Genomic DNA, 16,292 nt, shown 5'->3' on the forward strand with positions numbered 1-16,292 from the left:
CGTGATTTTCCGTACATCGCCGTCAGTGACATAATGACGTAACTCACGTTCGGGAATGCTCTCTGCTTATCGATGTACGGAACGCAATACAGCCTGAGACTTTCCAAGTGCCCAATAAAAACAGATTTTTCAACGAAAAAATTGCAAAACAGCGTCTTCGACGAATCCGAGAACAAGTGTTTAACACTACTAAGAAAAGAGGTAAGATTCAACTCATGTCTTCTTCAGAAGTCATAACTGACAAAAGTAATCAGTAATGGAAAGAACGATCGAGGCTTCAATTAACAAAATTCAACCAAGTGAAATCATTGCATTACCAACACAGCATGATAGATCTATCTGTAAGCGAGTATGTTCTAATAATTTAGATTTATATTAATTACAACTTTACCTTTGCCTCGCAAATAAATCCAACACACTAGACAGCTTACTGTAGTTTGTTGTAAACTGACGGTTAAAAAGTTTGTTAAACATCACTTGTAACACGAATTCACTTACAGGCTTTGGTACATTTATAACTCTTAAGCAGTGCACATACAAATCCACGTTTATACATTTTGAATCACTGTGCAAAACAAGATCTACATGTTGTCTGCATCAAACTACGTCATCAATGGATTTTGACCTTGCCCTTGGAAAACTTCCTGTATCGGCATCAGGTAAATGCAGGCCCTGGGATTTCAAACAATTATGTATTTTTAATAATTTTTTCATATATGTAGCAGTTCTAATGCCAAACATAAAATGCAAAGATAGTAATCACACAACCCCAAGAACATGAATGGAATATATTTTTTTATATTTAATTATGTTTATTTGTATACTTTATTCATGGCCGTAGGAACCGGGGGGGGGGCACGGGGGGGGCGTGCCCCCCCCCAATAATTTTGCCGATATATAGATTACTATAGTAAACATAGATACTATAAGCATGTGCCCCCTCAATAAAACCGCCTGATGACCTTTTTTTTTTTTTTTTTTTTTTTTTTTTTGCTTGTCAGAAAATTGTTGGTAGTGCCCCCTCAACTGTCAACTGAAAAATGTGTGGCTGTGCCCCCCCAAACTGAAATTGCTTCCTACGGGCCTGTTATTTTTCTTTATATAAAAACTTTTGTTTAATGTGAAAAAATTTTACATTTGCAAGAAACATGAGAAATATAAATCAAAGCCTTCTGATTATTTTTTTAAATAATAATAACAATGAGAAGTAAAATAAAAACAATAGATAAAACTAGATTAAGCATTATTTTTTTTTATTTTGAAACATTAATTTAATTATTAGGAAAGAGAACATGAAGACATATCAGACAGACAAGAGCATGCAAACATGTACATTGTATTAAATTAATTCAACCTTAGGTAGCTGCATAGCTGCAGAAATGTGTATGTAGCTTACTAATACATTTTTTTGGGGGAATTTGTCTACAGTTATCTGTGAAATCATTTTTAAATTATGGGGTCAGGCCCTTGGGAAGCAATTTAAGTGTGTGTGTGTTTGGGGGGGGGGGGGGCAAACATTTTCAGTTTAAGCTTGACAAGCCAAAAAAAAGAGGTCATCATACATGTTCATATTAATAATATTAATTAGTCAAACTTTGTTGTCAAACCTCGTTATCCTACAATGGGACTGATAAAAAATCTGAGATATCCATTGGCAAGTATTCAAGATATCAAGAGTAAAATACTTCAAGAATATTAAAGTAGTTGGGACTTCCAAATCACTTTGACATATCTATGGATATTTGAGACATATCAGTGTTCAAGACACCAAGTATCATAATTTACAACTTCAGCTTTGCAAATCAAATTCATACTGTGAAAATTGTTATAAAACTTGAATAAAAAGTTGTAAAAATATCAAATCTCAAATTACTTAAATCTTAAATTAGTGAAATAACAGGGTAAAACCACTCAACATAACTATGTTAATTGTAATTTTGTTTGAACTGTTTTCAGCATTTTAAGTTAATTTGAAAAATATTCCAAGAGGTAAATGAATTGCCTATCCTATATTTATTATCTTATAGATATTCATGAGACTGAAGAAGAAATGCTCAGTGCTGCTGGTATCCATGGTTTGAATTTCAATTGGTACAAAAGAAGTCATGACTCTTATTGGACGTAATAAACATGAAGCCGAGGAGAGAAACAACATCTATGAATGGATTAGAAAGTGAGTATTTTTCTTTCCATATCACTAACACTTCAATTTGTGTCTGGCTCATCAAGTGATCACTACTGGGCAAACTACCTGGTAATCTTTGATTTAGACTAGTCTTTGGGCCTGAAAAAGATGACAATAATACACATATTAACATACCAAATATCATGAAGATTCTCTGTAAAGTGAAATTAAGGAATAATGAAATTCAGGTGATTTCATTTGTATATGTATCATGATATCGTGAATTCTTTCTGTACATATGAAAAATACATGATGATTTTTTAATTTCAGATGCAGGGGTCAAGTATACACTTCAGACAGAAAAAAAGACATTTTCTTTTATATTCATATACATGTTTATAATAATACTTACTGCCCAGACCATCCAGAAGAATGTCCTGAAACTTGTTCATGTATGTTTCATCTAGATAAACTCCAAACACTTTATTCTGAAAATTTGAGTGGATTGTCCTCTACATGCATGTGTGCCTTCTCATCTTGATGTCTGCTCATCACAACAATGTATTCCAATTAATTAATACCTTCAAAATATTTTTTTATAGTTAATAAAGACATAACAATGTAAATGGCTTCTTTATTACAATTCTTTAATCAATAATTAGTCCTTCAAATGGTGTTGAATAACATGAATAAACTGGAAAAGGGACACAAACCAGATCAGTGATGTGCCCATTTACAATTTAAATGATCTCTGCTTTTTGACCTTTATTATGTTAGTGTTTTGACCTTGACATTTTATTTATTGTGCTAGAATACTGTTCATACTTAAGAACCCTCTATACATTGCACACTAAAGAGTTCCAATTCCATGGTATTTTTTGCAGTTAAAGTGATCTGCCCTTAGATCTAAAATGAAATAAATTGAAATCTAAATTTGTTATTCAATTTGTAATCAATTAAAAAATTCTAAACATTTCATTTGGTCTAGTTGAATTAAATTACCGCCTTATTTGCATGAATTTTTGCCATTCAAGTAAGCAACGGTGTTTTCAGTTCACCAACAATTCATTGTCTTTGAATATTTTTCCTGGGGATAAATGGCAGGTAACCTATGTTGAAAATTAAATACTATTATAATTAGATAAACTCCATATTTATATCTTTATATGATATAATTTTCTCAGAGCCTAAAAAACATTTTTCATTGGTGTATAGAGGGTCCTTAAATTACATGATCAGATGTATTAATTTTGCTTATGTATGGATTTTTTGCTTGATTTTCTTTTTGCGGTGTTTGAACAAAATGGGTCTACTATGGGGGATGTAAATAATAAAACTAATAACTTTAAAGAAACATCTACATGTAAAAGAAATTATGAAAGATGATTTTTTTTAAAAAGATACTTATAGTGGTTTAGTAAATAGAAGTCTCAAGGGTTGTATGTCGGGTAAACTTAGAACATATTTCGACAATAAAAAATGTCTTGAAATAAAAAACCTATTTTTTGAAAAGTTTAAAACTAGAAAATTATTATACAGTAAATTGAACATAATCACAGAATCGAAAGTGAATTGTATATAAAACTGTAAACACGGAAAGACAAAAAAATCACGAGAGAATTTGTATAATGTGAGACATGAATTGTGTTAAAGATTCATTCACTGACTGATTGTCCTTTATTTAAAAGTTACAGAATATTTTGAGGATATTAGACATTAATAATAATAACAATGTTTATCAAATAGTGGAAAAAAATTCTTTGGATTATGTCAAATAAAGATAGATAAATAAATGCATTGTTTATTTAGGTGGGAAATTTTTTTACTCGACATTTTTAAAATGAGAAACACTGCATAAAGTGCATTTAATGTGTAACCTTAAGCCCCCCCCCCCCCCCCCCAACAAAATATTAAAAAATGTAGAACAGTAGCTGTAAGTCAGATACCGGTAATGTGAATCTCCAATATATGTAATTAATGCTACAAATTTAGCATTAGCATGCCTGTAATGCAATATAATGCAAATAATCCATATATGGTATTTACCATATGCACTTGTGCCTAGAAGTGAAATATAACATCCTTTGATTTTCATGCAATTTTATCAATGCAAGTATTTTAGTGGATAAATTATGTTGATTTTTAATCTTGGGCAAAGTATGCAGTAGATAAGTTAACTCTTAAAATATAGTAAAATCTGGACTGCATCAATCAACATGTAACATTTATTTATATAATTTACACCTACTACCTAGCAATATCCCATAGCACTGTTCGATAAAACACAGAAGACCCTTATAACTCGATCTGTCCTGTAAAATTAAAACTAAAAAGTTCAGAAAAAAATCTTGAGTGTCAAAAATATTTGTTATATATAAAAAACTGTAAAGTGATTCGTCAAGGTGCTGACATCACATAAATGAAAAATTTTGCTTTTTATGGATCAGCCAAATGCATGAAGTGTTCAAAGTGAAAGTACATCGACCTACATGATCATGCATTTAAATGAATAAATAAAAAACTACCAGCTTGTAATTAAAAAAAGTCATTGTCATTATAATTAAAAGGTGTATTTCTACACTTCTTTTTTTTTCTTCTTATAGTTTTATGATTTGAAATAAGTTGATAAAAATGTCAGTTTTCGTTTTTGTTTTTTTTTCTTTGACATGTAGGCCTACATGTAACATGTTATGGTAGATATGGCAAGAAATTGGTACTGCGTTTTTAGGTGATACTTTTGTACCCTAGGGTACATCCTTATGAAATGTATGGACAAAAGGTTACAAAAAGGGTACGCTATATATTCCTACTGAAAATGAAAGTAGATATTCTGTAGTGCTTTTGTAAACTAAATTATAAAAACAAAGCTGAAGCAGAGGGTACACGGGTTACAAAGGGTACACTTGGATACAGTTGGTTACAACACTATTATAAAGGGATACAAGGGTTTAGAAGTCTAGTTTTTTTCTAAGTTAAAAAATCTAACAAGAGAGCTGAAGCACAGGGTACAGGGGTTACAAAGGGTACACTTGGGTACAGATGGTTACAACACTATTATAAAGGGATACAAGGGTTTAGAAGTCTAGTTTTTTCTAAGTAAAAATATCACACAAGAGAGCTTAAGGACAGGGTACAGGGGTTACAAAGGGTACACTTGGGTACAACAGAATACAGCACTTAAAGAAATGGATTCAAGGACCAAGAGGCCAAAAGTTCTTGATATAAAATTTCAGGGACAGAGCTAATGCTAAGGGGTACAGGGGTTACTCGGGGTACACATGGGTCCGGCAGGATACAAGCCCTAAGAAATGGGTACAAAGTTTTAGATTAGGCTGAACTTCTCTTTAATATTTGTATTTACATCCAGCTAAAAGTTTTGCACAGAATAGGAAATTATAAGGTGATAAAGAAAGACCTTGTCTTTTTCTTCTTTGGATATTTAAGGGTGATCATGAGAGATGGCCTGACCTTTATCCATAGCCAAAGAAATTATATGATAAAATAATGTAATTAACCCATTTATGGATATTAGGTCCAAACTTCATGGAAACTAATTCTTAAATTTGGTATAAAATTCTATTAACCAGTATTGAAAGTTACCCGTACCTCAAAATCAAACAATAGGAAAAGACCAAGCATCTGAGACTTTCTCTTCAGTATACTGCATAATATTTCATAAATTAATCGTGTGTTTTACCTTTGTTAACCTAAAACTTATAGATGAAACCAGTTTTATCAGGACTGATAAGTTTCTCCAAATATTTGCAACGGTACTACAAGCTATTTTATATATAATATTAAAAAAATAATTAGATGCCAATTTATTGTCTATAGGTCTGTATCCTATAGGTAAAATAGTGATTATTCCAATCATGCCTCTGTGTATGTATTTTTGTTGCTGTTTTTTTTTTTTAACACCCTTCTTGAGAATTTTTCACTTGTATGGAAAAGCCACCACTTGCCGGTGGAGGGCTGCAAATTTATACCTATACTCGGCACTCGGGGCTATTGAGAAGTGAGGGATCTCTTTTGTGCCAATTCCTATTGTGACACAGGACCTCGGTTTATTTGGTCTCATCCTAAGGACAGGTCTCCAATTCCTCAGTGGATTCGAACTCGCGACGTAGGGATGGCAGCACCTTACTCCGTGACTCTTTAGAGCAGACGCTCTAACCACTGCGCCACGAGGGCCTCTGTGTGATTGACACACTATCACACTATCATACATATGGATACATTACATGTATATACTAATGGGCCTGATAACAAATATTCCGAGATGTTTCAGAAATTAAAATCTTTAAAAACTTGATCTCCAGAAAATTAAATTAAGCCATCAGTAACAGGTGTCTTATTGGCCTTCATTTAGTTAAGTTATAGAAGCCACTTTTAATATATAATTTTACTTTCTATAAAGACTAGATTCCCCTAGCTGCAGAACTGTAGCGTTTATATGGTTTCCCGTTTATACACTTGTATTTAAGTCTTTGACCATAACGCTATAGATGGTGCAAAGATGGTGCAATTTACGGTGCAACATATTTTTAATGCAAACTGTATATTTTATCCACCTTCTAACCATTTATAGTTGCATGTCACTACAGACCAATTAACTTATTTGTTTTGAATTTTTGTCGGATATGGCAGCTAGATTATTCAAAACAAGCGAGATTATTGGTCTGTAGAGACGATTGTAAAGGGTCAGGAGGTGGATAAAATATATTCAGTCTGGTTAAAAAATTTGTCCAGAATTAGGGAGTAAAAGGTAGTTGATTGACAAATGCTGGAAAGTAGAGAAATTCTCCCCAACCATGTGCAGAAAATCTTGCACCATAAATTGCACCATATTATTCATGATTATTTGCATTGTGGGATCTGTAGCATTATGATCAAAAAATAAAATGTAAAACCATGCATATATAATGCTACAGTTCTGCAGCTAAGATTGCCCTCTAGATAACTTAAAGTTTGTGAATATAATCTTTGAAATTGAACCCAGAATTTCTGTCTATTTTATTTAGTTCTTTGTTTAGGTGTAGGATATAAATTTTCATAAAATTGCTTTGTTTTAGATTTCAAGCTGGTCTTGATAATCTCCCCATTATCTTTTACAAGTTTGGGAATTAATTATTGTACATGTATTAAAAAATATCTTAATTTTAAACAACAAAATTAATGTGATGGTTTTAAAACTTCCATAATTTCTAATACTATTTGGGGGGGGGGGGGGGGGGGGTTCATGAAGAAATAAATATTATTATTTAGACTTTAGAGAATCAGAAATTTGATAATTAAACTTTAAAATTCATTTTGTACAACCATGCTCTTGAAGTAAATTCACTCATGCAAAACTTTTGTTTATTAATTTTTGCCATATCTGAGCAGTATATATATGTACATGATCAAAGTCTGTACATGTAATAATTATACCCCCTGCTAAGGAACATGAAGTTTAGGAATTATATTAGAATTGATATTAGCATGTCCGTCAGAGTGTATGTAAACAGATATGATCTGGTCCAGACTAAGTACTACATAGATTTGTCTGAAAATTTATACACTCCTTATTCAGGTACTACATGAAGATGTGCACCTAGTATTTCCATGTTGATTGGACAATTTTTCTTCTTTTTACATTTTTTTTTTATTTTTAAAATTAGGTCACTGTAAACTTTAATTAAATTTAATTAAACTTTAATTTTATAAGATGATATGGCCAAATATAGAAAAACCTGTCAGGCTCATAACTGGAAAATTATTTGGCTTATAGAATTATCCAACTTGATTGACAAATGCATCTTTAGTAGAGGGTGTGTTGCACCCTACCTGAAGTCACTGGTGACTTTAATTTATAAATGTAAATGATATGACCAAATTTGTCCAAACCCTTTTTTGGGCTGATCTAGATTAGAGAACTAGAAACAAGAAATTTTTTGTCAGTTGGTGCATAATTTGTAGAGAAATGTGAAAATGTGATCTGGCTAGGTCATTAAAACTTAAAAAGTGATAAAGTGCTTTTAAAAATGCAAGTTTTAAGAAACGTAGTCATCAAAGTAACCTTATCAAAAATGCTGTATGATCAATAAATATAATTATGTATTATACTATCGATGTCATTTTTTTTTATTCCAAGTGAAAGAAAGAATAAAGTAATTAATACATTTGAACTGACTTCAAGCTATTTATCATAAAACATGTTAATAAGGTTTAAAAAAAAAAATATGTACCGTAAATTAGAAATTTAATTAATTCACAACACGTATATTGAGTGGATGGAAGTAGGCCAGGGGTACCCGTTTGTAATGAACAGCTCACGAGCATCTCTTATAAACAGATCGATAGACAGATGAAAATATGTCAGCATCTTTGAAATCTTGTTTTCTGTGATATGAATCAGATTGCAGTTAAACCTATATACATGATATAGCAATAAAATTACCTGAATTTATGACAACATCGTCATGATTCTTCTATGAAAAGAAAATAACGGAAAGAAATTGTTAATCCAAAACAAATTGACATTATGATTATATGTATAATCTGTCATGTTACGGTGCCAATTTAAAACTTCTTGCAATTTTGATCAGTTTACTGCAATTTTGAATACTCTAGCTGCACATGCAGTCCGTAAACAAAATGATCTGTTAAAAGAAAATCAGCGGCCCATCAGTTGTGAGATTGATCTTCATCATGATAACAATTAAATTCTAAGAATCTTATTATTTTTTGCAGTTTGTCATTTTGTTATTACATCTTTTATAGAATCTTTGTTAAAGCAAAAACAAAATTTTTGTAAAAATATAAACAAATATGAATTAGTAAATATAGATTAACATTGATAGAACCTTGTTTAATGTCGGACATTCTTTAATCAAATTAATGTGAATGATAATAGTCATTGAGACCTTTGATAAATAAAGCTATTTACAGGAAATTTAACACTTACACATACACTCAATTGAAAACAGGAATGCGAGCTGATTTCTTAGATATATATTTGAATATTGATAGAAATACTAGTATTTCCACTTGATAAAAGCTATATTTTACAGATATTTTATAGAAATATTTCCATCAGCTGTTAAAACCTTTAATTTTCATAAATACAGGTAAATATTTTAACATCATTGGGGGGGGGGGGGGATGTACTTAATCAAATGATTGAAAAAATTTTATTTTTAAAATGACTGAGAAGATTTACTACTCATTGAATGAAAAATAAAACTTTTACTGGATAAATTTATATATTAATTAAATTTAAAAAAAATCTTAATATATGTTCTCTTGTTTCCTAAATTAAGGTTGCCATAATAGGGAAATGGGGTTCACATATATCCCAGAATGTTTGGATTGAAAAGAAATTCAGAGTCAAAATGGGAAATTCATACAGAACTATTTTGGATTTTTTTTCTTCAAAAGTTTTATTTCAATAGTTACAAATGAATAACTGGGGGAAAAAATTTAGACCAAAAGCTGATTTAAAATGACTGTCAACCCCATCCCAACATATTTTCCTCATTGTACATTGCAAGGGATTTTAATTTTCACACCTTTCCTATGGAGAACATAAGGAGATCTGTATATTTCTTGTATATTCTATGTGAATTGCAAGGTTTTACAGTTTCACACCTGCTCAGGAGAACAATAGGTACAGTGTATACTGAGTGTCCTTACCAACCGATCTTCATCTGAATCAACAGATATGCATTATACACTGCATTCAACAATATTGTAATTAAGCCCCCTTCCACACACATTATTTTACTCTTTTTGTGTGATTCCATTTATAGTTCTAAATTTTACACTATATTTAGAGTATACATCTTTCCAATTTAATAATGATATATAATTCAATGAAATCACATTGTTTCAGTTGATATAATCTAGATTTTCCTATTCATTTTGACTTGTATATTTAAAAGCAGTATGTCATAATCTTGATCCTTTTGAGTGATTTGGAAAATAATACATAGAATTTGGTATCATTCTGCAATAAATAGTTTTCTAAATTGTTAATATATAAAGTAAAAAGAAATGGGGATAAATTCTCCCCTTATCTTACCCCAAGGTTACACATGAAAAATTCAGAGATATTTTGATCAATATATATCTTCGATTTAATACCACTGTACATATTTTTTATAAATCTTAGACATTTACCATCTATACCACTTTTTAACACTTTGGACCACAAACCAGATCGCCAAACAGTATAGATTATATACTGGTCTGACATCAAAATAATAATACTCATTATTTGTTCAATTCGTTAAATCAAAATTACCAGATAAAATCAGCCAAATTTATATAAACAGCTTTTATCCGTAGATTAACAAATCTCTACATAATTTAATGGACAAAGTGATTTATCTGCATGCTTATAGGTCCAATGGACCGGGTGCAGTTTAGTTTAATGTTTATTTTGATTTCAATATATAACTTACAATGTTTATAATGCACAATGTCACTATTATAATAAATGATTACTTACTTCCTTACTATAATTACATTGTAGTATCTAAACTTATAAGCAGTCTGTGCTATATATGCCATATAAACCATTTTATTAGGTATTGTAAGCTTTAATATATAAGCCTTATAAATCTTTCCTCTATTAATTTTGATGAAGGTTTCCACTTCAGCTCATAATAAAATATGATCTTCATTTAGATGGCATGACTTTTGATATGTTTATTCCTGGGAGTCTTCATCATTAAAATTATCCAAATTAAACACCACTTCCCAATATTTTTAGGATCATGAAGTATAGTTTTGAACTGGAGTAATATTCTTCACAAAAACTCACTATCCTGATTGATGCCTGTGGATTATAATTAAGTTAGTAAAAATGGTCTCTGCAGATTTAGAAATTTATGGGCTAGTGAAAAACTAGCAGGTTTTCACAAATTCCCGAGTAAGGAAAGAAATGAAAGCAATGTGATCCTGTTGTAATAGGTCTATACTCTCTCAGACTCATCTGAGCCAAGAAGGGCTTGTGTGGCATAATGGTTTCAAATTTAATACTTACTTGACAACACTTAATCACCTCCCTTTAATTGACACTGTGTTAAATTCTAAATTATTTCCCTTTATAATCAATAACCTTTAGACTACTCAACTCAATCAATCTCCACTGTCTACAACCTATACCTCCTATTATTAACTCACACTCTCTAAGTTACTCTAAATTTATTAATAAATGAATTAAATCTCTCAGTCAATAAAATTCTCTCTATGTACCCAGAATCTTCTAACTTAATCTTTACTAATATATCCCACATTCCCAGCTTAGCTGGAAATCTTCAACTTAGAAACCCTTGTAAATCTTGAAATAAGGCAAAATACAATTTAATATAATTAAATGAAATGAAACAAGCAATAACAAATCTAAACTCTGTATCAGTCTGTCTCTATATAGTCACTGTCTGTATATATAACCAACTTCTCCCACAATGCTTATGTTGGAAAAGTAAAACTTCAAAGTTTAAATTAATAATTCTCAAAATTTCTCTTAGACCTACTGGATGAAAATTAAAAACCAATAATTTCCTAATAATTAAATTTCCTAATCACTAGTAAAATTCCTGAAAATTCCCAAATCTGAATTCCATTATAAAACAATAGCAAAATTTAGAAATCCTCAGCTAAATGTATAAATTAAAATTATCGAAAATTTAATGAAAAGATTTTCAAATAATTTAATTTATTTAATTTTCAAATTTATCACAAATATACTAAAAATTCTAACAAACAGCAAATGTTAATACATGTAATGTCACTAAAATTGGCCAGAACTTCCACAAATATTCCAGAAGTTCCTAAAATGAGCTGGAAGTATCCCTGGCTCTTCTTCAATAAAATTAGATACATTGTATTTTTAAGTCTGAATTCAAGAACGCCAAATCTATGCTTACTTCTTACCACAAAAACCCAGAATCTCTAAATAAATGATCATAGCAGAAGAGCAAAAATTCCTTGAATCTCTTCTTTTTTTTAAAAAAGAATTAAAGACATGACGTACAAGTTGGAAAACATTGGAAATGTCGGAAGATGTTGGAGAATCTCTCATGACATTTCCCGTAAGTAGCAAAGTCCTTAGAAAAATCTAATTACAACATACAAAACATTATTCTGATTTTAAACTATCACCAAATGCATTCCTAAATGGAAATAGACTAATCATTGTCCATGAAATAACACAATTAACTCCAAACATCCCTAATCTATCGAACTTTTACAATCGGGCTTGACCTGCGACCAAGTTTGTAAACAATTCAGAATTCTACCAGTTTACAACTGGACAATAAACCCCTGAAAATCAACTGAAAACAAGTTAAACTACAGGAAAACAAGAAATCTTCCAGAAAACTATGGATTATCTACTAGGGAATACCAATTAAAAGTCCCTGGCAACTTTAAGCTAAAATTCTACAACTATTTTGCTGTTTGATTCCTACTTAACTCAAAACATGTGCACAAACTATTCCAACTAAACAAATACAAATCACTTAAAGTTAAACTTGTCAATAATCACCTATCAACTACATGGAAAGCATAACATATACATATTCCTTCAATGTCAAGTAAATATGCACATATACAAGCTCACCTCAACATTCCTACAAATATCAACTGTAATAATCAGGTTCAATAACTATGCAACCAGTCTGTCAAATCACTGGACTGTTACACTGTACGTACTGCATAATTATAAATCTCCTGTGTCTGATTCACTTAGCAATACGACATGGTTTATTAAAAATTGTCTTTCTCTAACAACCAAATTTCCTTCCACCCCCACCCCCCTTTTTTGTTGTTTTTTTCTTTTTTGCTCATCATTTTTTTTTCAGTGAATGAAATTTATAATAGAGCTGTCCATGATCCTCTTGTAAATGAAGCTTCACCAACATAAAAATAAATAATCTAACCAAAAAAAAAAAAAAAAAAAAAAAAAAAAAAAAATTGCCATATTCCCTCCCCTCTGAATCAAAAGTTTGTCCCCTAGGTACATGCAGATTTATCCTATAATGTACACTGTATATATTAATAATTTCTGAATATCCATAGGAGAGGCATTATATAATTGCCTAATTATAAATGACCAGTAAAAGAATGAATGCATGTACACTACCTTGTAAAAAGTACATGTAGACCTATATAGTATGATTTTTCTTTCAATATGAATTAATTCTTATTGACTATTATTGATTAAATTTATACAGTTATATATGACTAATGAGAAGAAATTACTAAAAGAGAAAATACACAAAAGAAAAATGAAGAGAAAATTAGCATGAAATTTAGATGGAATATTAAAACAATACCAGAGTAATTTTGAAATTTCAGTATATTTTCAAGGCTATATATATAACTATTTGAAAGTACATAGAGGCCAACTCATATAAGCACTTTTTTATAGTATTATACTACAGTGGTACATGTATACTAGCTAGCCAATATGACTTACACTACAAGAAATGAAAAAAAAAATGTAGAAAAAAAAAACAATAATAAGGACGGCTGATTTGCTCGATTCTACATTAAGATAACATTACTCTGTGATAATTTCTGACTGACATCTAAGGAATGTAATTTTTAGGTTAATGTTTTTTCACACAAAAATCAAACTTAATTGTTATGATATTACTAGTTTTGTTTATCAAAGATAGATAAAATAAATGAAACTATATATAATCTGACCTGAAATAGAAAAGTTACTAAAAAATTCTCCAGCCATAATATTAATTGTTATGAATACAACACTGATCACAATGAATAGTACACATACATTATAATTATGATGTGATAAATGGGTTTGTGTATAGTGTACATCATCAAGCACTGTGAGTTTGTGTTTGCCAATCAGAGTGGGGTCACAGGTAAATGATATGTGATAGGTAGCAGGTGGCCAGTGTAGCATGCAATGCTGAAGTCAATTGATAATTAATTTTTTTAAGAACATTGGACTATTAATCACAATTAAATGTCAGGTAAGGAGCTGAAATTTTACACTTTAAAATTTGCATTTAATATATTGATACTTTGTGTCTCTTACACTGTGCTATGTATGTTTGGTTGTGACCCTTTGTTTCCAAAGCTTAAGGTCAATAGGAAACTTGGTTGCTGCGTGCCAAAGGTCATATAATATGTCAATAATGTATAATTTTAGGGAACACTTCTAGTATACCGGTCCCTATAAATATGGCGCTAAAATAGGTGCCGCCGAAGGCGGTGTACAATATAATACGATCGCGTGAGCGATCGACAAAATCGATAAAAAAGGCCACAAATCGCAAAATTGAGCCAAAAATCGTGTTCCTTGTGAAAAATTGGGTTTAAAAAACTGGTTTTTAAACACAGTTTTTTAAATGAGAATTAAAAGGTTTTGTAAAATAACGTACTTGTTTAGTAGATAAAACTCCATTTTGCGTTGTTTAGGAATGTGGTCACATGATCAGCTTTTGACGTAATCTCATAAATATTCATGACGTGCGTCACTTGTGTTTTGACGTAATGAAGACTTATGAAGAAGTGTTGATAGGACTCAAAGTGAAATGCTACTAAAATTGCAAGATTTTTGTGAGAAATGCAGGGATTTAACAAGTGATAACTAATTACTAGTAATTGGTTGATTGAATTGTGCATCACCATTGATTTGAAAGAAAAAATATTCTGAATATGGACATTAGGAGGTTAGGATATCGAGCTAAGTAAACGGTAAGTCGCTTTTACCAATTACTTGCCAAAACTTAGCGCACAATATCGGGCACGTTTCAACATTAGACCAAGGCTAATTCATCCAAGTTTCGCAAAACTTTCCTGTTCTTCCGGTTCTTTGTAAGCAAAAATTGTATTAATAACTTCAATAAGCCCAAAGTGATATAGATGCGAGCATGGGTGAATGTAAAACAGTTACAATATCCGAGCTATTTATATTCTAACCCTAATCCGTAGGTCGCATACAGTGCCATATTTAATTAACGGTTTGTTTAAGTTTTGCATGTTTCATGCTTTACTCCTATAAGATGGTATATCGGCACGGTTCGACATTAGGCTGATTCATGCAAGTTTTTGGTCACAAAAGGCACTTGGCAGTGCCTTTTGTAAGCAAAAATTACATGAATTAGCCCGAAGTCAGGAAGATTTAAGAGTGGATTTATAAAACAGTTCCAATCTTAAAACAATATACCCTAACCCTAATCACTCGATCGAATGCGTTTTGTTGAAGCGAGGGGAAAATGGCGGTTTGTTTACATTCTGCATAGCAACGGCAAGGGAAATAACTGCTCATGCGCAATCGCGTGATTCTGGGGACCGGCATACTAGAAACTTGGTCATTATTTATATAATGTAAATCATGTAGCCATAGTACCTTCTGTACCCTGGTTACATTCAGAATCCAGATAATACATATAATAATAAAAGTAGAATTTGTATTATTAAGTAACTTCTGTACCCACTGTAACCAGGTCACGTTAACAGTCCTTCAGAAATTTTCTACTTTCATTTTTCAATGGTTTTATACTGTAACCTTTTTGTAACCTTATAGCTAAAGGATAAATAGGGGATGTACCCTAGGGTACAAAAGTATGACCTAAAAACACAGTACCAATTTCTTGCCATATATGTGTTATGGGGCACTTAAGCGAACATTCACTTATTCTTAGCATTTGAAACAGTTCTTTCTTGGGTGTATATATGGTGTAAAATAAAGAAATGGACGACAACTTACCATCTTGCTACATTTTCAACAAATGAAGCTGTAAATAACACATTCTTGCACCAGACCATGTCAACAGGAAATGCGTGACCTCAATATCCACAACTTGTACTGCATTGAATTCGGATTATTTTCTCTCATTTTATGAGAAAACTCGTCAGAATATATTTGAATGCAAAAACATACTTATATTATTTACCAAATCACACTGAATTACTTTCGTTGGATTTTTAGGATTTTTTTAAATTTTAATTTGGAAAGAACGACTACTCCCTCAATAAACTGGTTTCCTGCCCCGTAATCTCGACGCTAATGGACGAGTTTACCATGTTAAATCCCTGTAGACTTTGAATTTGCCGCCGTGTCAATACACCGGTTGAACTCGAGGGTTCGGATAAATGGAGGAAGTTTGGAAAAAAAAATGATCTATCGATCGAACCTAATCTG

At 31.2% G+C, this 16,292-nt stretch overlaps 1 long non-coding RNA gene across 1 annotated transcript; it reads right to left on the reverse strand.

Annotated features, from left to right (window-relative positions):
- Window positions 1-1,994: 1,994 nt before the first annotated feature.
- Window positions 1,995-15,908, reverse strand: LOC133203666 (uncharacterized). The gene is made up of 3 exons (XR_009723437.1): window positions 15,858-15,908; window positions 2,538-2,706; window positions 1,995-2,284 (listed from the first exon to the last, which is right to left on the reverse strand). It is a non-coding gene; the product is annotated as an uncharacterized LOC133203666 (long non-coding RNA).
- Between the last annotated feature and the right edge of the window lie 384 nt (window positions 15,909-16,292).

The sequence above is a fragment of the Saccostrea echinata genome, unplaced genomic scaffold (genome assembly GCF_033153115.1).
Source record: "Saccostrea echinata isolate AGI-Se365-2 ecotype Australia unplaced genomic scaffold, CSIRO_AGI_Sech_v1 ptg000051l, whole genome shotgun sequence".
Lineage (NCBI taxonomy): Eukaryota > Metazoa > Mollusca > Bivalvia > Ostreida > Ostreidae > Saccostrea > Saccostrea echinata.